Genomic DNA, 5,572 nt, shown 5'->3' on the forward strand with positions numbered 1-5,572 from the left:
AAGAACGTCAAGACTTGGGACAAATCCTCCGCCTTCCATTTCGATTTCGTCTTCGCCAGCTCTTAAAGTGAAAAGATGAGACAAAGAAACGTGATTTACGCGAACGACGTTCTCAAGGCGAAGCAAGCCGTACAGGCTAAGCTGGACAGCCCGATTGCCAACGCTCCGTTTGTCGATGAAGATGGAGATGTTTCGTGGGGGCCTGTTGACGTTTGCAGGCCCACCACTTGGAACGATTTCGAGCGATGGCTCGATCCAACGACGGACGCTTGAGACGTTGGGTTTTCGAGCGTTTTTATGATGGAAGCAAAAAGGTAAGAGTACTTATTACAGCCTGCCATCATTGGCTCACAACGTTGCTACAAGTGCAGTTACGAGATCGATCATTGGACAAGTTCTAGAAGCAGGAAACGATATTCACCTCATTAATTCTCTTAACTCGGGACACAGACCATGTAGGACTGGTGATCGTGGTCATGAACCAGACGAATCTCTCACTCCTTTGACTCTACTATTGGGGGAGGGGTAATGAGGGCTGCACATAATGCTCCATTTCCAAACGTCATCATCGAAGTGGCATACAAATTTAATGGTCTGACAGCACTACGAGCCAAACTCCTGCGGTGGATGGATCCCGAATGGTCGTCGGTTCAAGAGGCGATCGGAATTAAAATTTACTAGGCAAATTTGCGTCGAGTTGCTATCTTGCACTAACGTAGACAGCCAGTTTGTAACATGGTATATCGTTACATGAAATTAACACTTAAAGGTTGATAATTATTTTATTAGTTAAAGGGTAGAGAATATTTAGAGAATATTACCTTACGTTGTAATATTTAGAAAGCTCATCTATTGATAGATATAGGTTAATATATCTCGGGGGGGCCAATCAGCGCTGGACGCGCGCAAAAAGCGAGACAGATAAGATTTTATTTACATGTTTTGAAATAGTATATAATTAAGTTAGTTTTAAACAGATAGAAACAGAAAACTTAATTTTATTGAATACAGTTTACATTTAATCCTCTTTAAAGCAAGTGTTTTAAAGAGAGTCTTCCTCTGCACGTACTAATGTACGTGAAGTGACGTGAGACACCACTCGCACTGAAGCCGTGCAAACTGGACTTGTACTGAAGCAGTACAAGTCGGCAGTGCCCCGTCACACCTGGTAGCACTTTGTAGTCCGTCTAAGTCCCATAGTTCCACCATCTAACATGGACATGTTAGATGATAAAGGAGATACGCATTACGTTTCGCGTGATAACTACTCATTTCTAATTGACATAGAAAGGAGTGCGGTCGAACGAATGAATTCGACCGTAGGGAATGATGCCATCTTGGCCATGCTGTCCGGTTTGAACAGAGATGCCCTCCATTCAGCCATCGCCAAGTTCATACAACATGAACTTGACGAGGCGAAGGAGAAGATAGCCTTGCTTAATCAGCAAGGCTCTCAACAGGCAGAACTGTGGAGGTTACAACAGGTACAGACCCCCTGTACTTGGGATGACGCACACGTCGTCCCGAAACCTTAAAGATAGACATCTCTAAGTATAATGGAGCCGAATAAGACTCCCTTTCAAGATGGTTCGTCGAGTTGGACGATGCCATAAGGGCTCGTCACATCGTCGACGAGCAAATGCAAGACGCATTTGCTCAGTCAAATTTGGCAGGTCGTGCCAAAACTTGGGCATTAGGCCTTAAGTTGCGCGAACCATATGTCTTTGGGTCGCTAGAGGCTTTAAAAGACCGGCTGAAATAGACGTTTGACCGTCTAGGGCTGAGTTCAGAGCTCGATCAGAGCTTTTGAAACTCAAGCAAGGCAAGCGTGATGACCACGCTTATGCCCGCCACATACGACTCTTAGCGAGTTGTGTCACGAACAACCCAGTTCATGAACACACGTTGATTACGGTGTTCATGCAAGGTCTTGCGGAGGGTCTCGTAAAGACCCACCTATTCCGCTTGGAACTGGATACGCTTGAAGAAGCAATATTTGTTGCGGAACAGGAGTACTTAAGCTTGAGACAGGCTCAAGCAGGTTCGTCATCATATCGTCCTCCAAGACGACAACAACTGGAGGTCCAGAACCTACGGACCTCTCTTATTTCGAAAGCGAGAAACCTCGCTTTTCGAACAACAAGCGATTGCAGAAATGCAATCGCTGTCAAAAGTTAGGACACTAGTGCTCCACCTCCCAGTACCGAGAGGTACTGAACGTAATTATGGACCGAATGCCAAAAAGGGCAACGGTTACGGGTCCGACGTTGTTGCGAAATCGCAACAGCGAGGCGGACCGCAAAAACCGGTCGGGGTCAGTAGGGGCGCAACGCCCTACTGATCCAGCAACCTCAAGAGAATTTGCAAATCTCTTGACCAAAGTTGCTCCAGACACACAATCATTATGTGTCTCTACACCTGGTGATGAGGTATCCCTCATCACCTTGAAGTTGAAAGCGTCGAATAATTTGTCACTTAGAGCCCTTGTGGACTGTGGACGTCGAATAACTTTATTCGTCGCCAGTCGCTTTGGGATCATAGACTCAAATGTGCTGAGCGCAGCATCTCCTCCAACGAGGATGACGGTGCGTCTAGCGACAGGCGCATCGATAATAGTAATGAAACACGTAGTGAAATTGCACTACACGTTAAGAGATTTGTAGTATGATGATGCTTTTATCGTACTGGATTTGGATGACAAACTTTGGTGTCATCCTAGGTTTTACCTTGGCTCAGAAAATATGAGCCAAGGATCAGCTGGAAGCATCGATCCGTAAAGACGCCTGCCACTTGTTCATCAGATGGCCATCTGATAAACGTCTTGGAGCGTCTACAAGCGTGTGGATGTACTACTAGTGAGTGCGATGGCCTCACTTGTGGTACGGTCGTTCGTACGACTGCACAAGAAGACAGTGTGGTACCAATCACCCTGTAGAGTCAGCTGCCGGCGCTTGTGCGTGTGCACAGGCAGCGTCGAAAGTCCACCATTTGAAGAAGTATAGTGGATTGAGACATGAATGTATGCCTAGCGGGTGACATTCAAGGAAGATAATGGTTGCCCAAAATGGACAACACGATGATCCTTGGTCGAGTAGAGAGTCGACCGCAGAGGACCCGACTGTGTTAGCGCAATCACAGTCGGAAGACGTTGAGAGAATAAGTCCCCACGTACTTGAGAAGAAATCTCATCAAATAGCTAATGCTGAAGTGACTAGACTTCAGCATCCCGAGGGATTAATCCCTCGGCGGCCTGTGGATAAATCCCAGGAAGAAACCGAGACATTGAATGTCTTGGTTAATGACGGATCAAGAGTGGGCGCTTATACTCTTGATCTGTATGTGCCTCCGAAGTTAACCGGAGACAACTTAATCACCAGCCCTAGAACCCAAGCGGTTCTTGAGAGATCTACATAGTGGTAGAATCAAGCAGATTTGTGTACTCGTCACAGAGGACGAATAAGTAACCGATACTCGGTCAGCGGTAATTTTTGCAGATAACGAACGGATTCTCAGCAGCTCATCGATGGACGAAAGTGTCCTCGATGTCAAGATTCGGATTGAGAGATATACTACTGAATCCTGTGAGTCACATAAGACAAATCCCTAATAGAAGGATTTGATGGAATTTAGGGATGTATTCCTGAAGCAGTTCCGTGTAAGTTGCCTAAAAATAAAGGCACTCGACATGAGATCGAGCTCAAACCAGGCTCGAAGTACTGTGTCATGAAGGAGTGGCCACTGCCTCGTGAACAAGTACTTGCGATCGATAAATTGTTGATCGATTGATTAAAGCGGGTCATTCAAGGGAGTCAACCTCTCCACATAGCTCTCCGACCTTCTGTGTGCGAAAGGCCACAGGAGGGTGGCGGATAGTGCGCGCAGTCGATAAACCAAATGCTGCAACGGTACCGGCTTAAATGCCGATATCTAAAAAAGACGTAATCCTTGCTGCTATGTCTTAGAGTACCATATTTTTGTCTATGGATCTGATTATATAATAAAACTGATGTGATGGACTTTATTAATAATTTTTCGCTGTTGCAGGTGTCGGACACCAACTTGGTGCACCCTATCCACCTCCGGAAAGTCTCTCGCATCGAGGATAAGATCCAGGTTGGGGCGTGTGAGCAAGCATAGAAGTGCCATGTGCGAACAATGACGTCGAAGCTGGGCGTCACGATGAGCGCACATCGGCCCGCAGTCCTGAAGGTGAGGTAAGTGACTGACATTTTGACCGGTGGGCGGACGGACGACGCCTGGACGCGATGGCGCATCGGCGACAACGTTGGAAGTTCCGTTGACGTGATGCAGCGTGAAATTATACGGAGAAAAAGGTCAGCATACGCGCCATTTTTTGGCGAGACTATTAGATGGTGCAGCATTCAACGGCACGCATTGTTGTCTGTATAAACATCAAATGACCGGCCATAAAGATGATGATGCTACTTTTAGAGAGCTGTCTTCATGGCAAGAAACTCTTGTTCATGTGCCGGCCAGCTCTTTTCGTGAAGTCCCATGTTTTAGAAAAAAAAACTTGATAGGATGATCGTCTCCATTCGTAAGCCGAGACAAAACGCCGCCCATGCATAATCCTGACGCGTTCGTTGTGACAATACACTGTTTAGCAAAGTCTGGTAGCTGAAGCACGGGCGCATGTTGGAGCGCAACTTTTGATTGTCGAATTGCTTTGTCTTGATCCTCCGACCACTTCCATGGTACGTCTTTTCTTACGAGCTGGCTCAAGGGAAGTGCTATCTTGGCAACCCGCCAGACCGAGAAAATTAGTATCTCCTTTCGCAAGTTTGGTTGAGCCATTGTTTCAATAGCCAATGTATTGCGCTTGTCGACGCTTAAGCCGTTCCTGGGAACTACATGTCCTAGAAACGCAACGCTGTCCTTTCCGAAGGTTCGGTGAGCATATAGCTTTTCGTGGCGAAGAACCCTAAACATCTCGCTCAGATGTCTTGTGTGTCCTTCGTTCGTCTTTGACAAAATACAGATGTCATCTAGGTGGACAACCACGAAGTCAAATTTATCGAACAACACGCGCAATCTTCCACGAGCAAGAGATAACAGTGCGTTAACCGCGGCTGCACGAACCGCAGCCGAAGGCGCAGCACTATCGACATCCCGCATGAGTTGATTCTTCATGCGATGGAATTTAAAATGATGGTTTTGATTAATCAACATCATTTAAAATTAAGTGGTCACATAATGACCACTCCATCCAATGACAGTCAGAGTGATTGTCGTTTAAGGGACGGGTGATGTAACGGGGTGTATCGTTACATGAAATTAACACTTAAAGGTTGGTAATTAATATATTATCTAAAAGGTAGATAATATTTGATGGATATTACTTTATATAGTAATGTTCAGAACTCTTATCCATAAATAGGCATAGACTATTATATCTATTTATTCCGCAGACTAGTCAGCTGTAGAGATATACAAAAGAGAGATACAGATAAGATAAGACAAGAATTCAATTGCATGTTTAGTATTAGATTATAATTAAGTTAGATTTAACAGATAGAAAGAAGTGATACTTAATTATATTAATAAAGTTTTC

Source organism: Bremia lactucae, linkage group LG7 (genome assembly GCF_004359215.1).
Source record: "Bremia lactucae strain SF5 linkage group LG7, whole genome shotgun sequence".
NCBI classification, from domain to species: Eukaryota; Oomycota; class Peronosporomycetes; order Peronosporales; family Peronosporaceae; genus Bremia; species Bremia lactucae.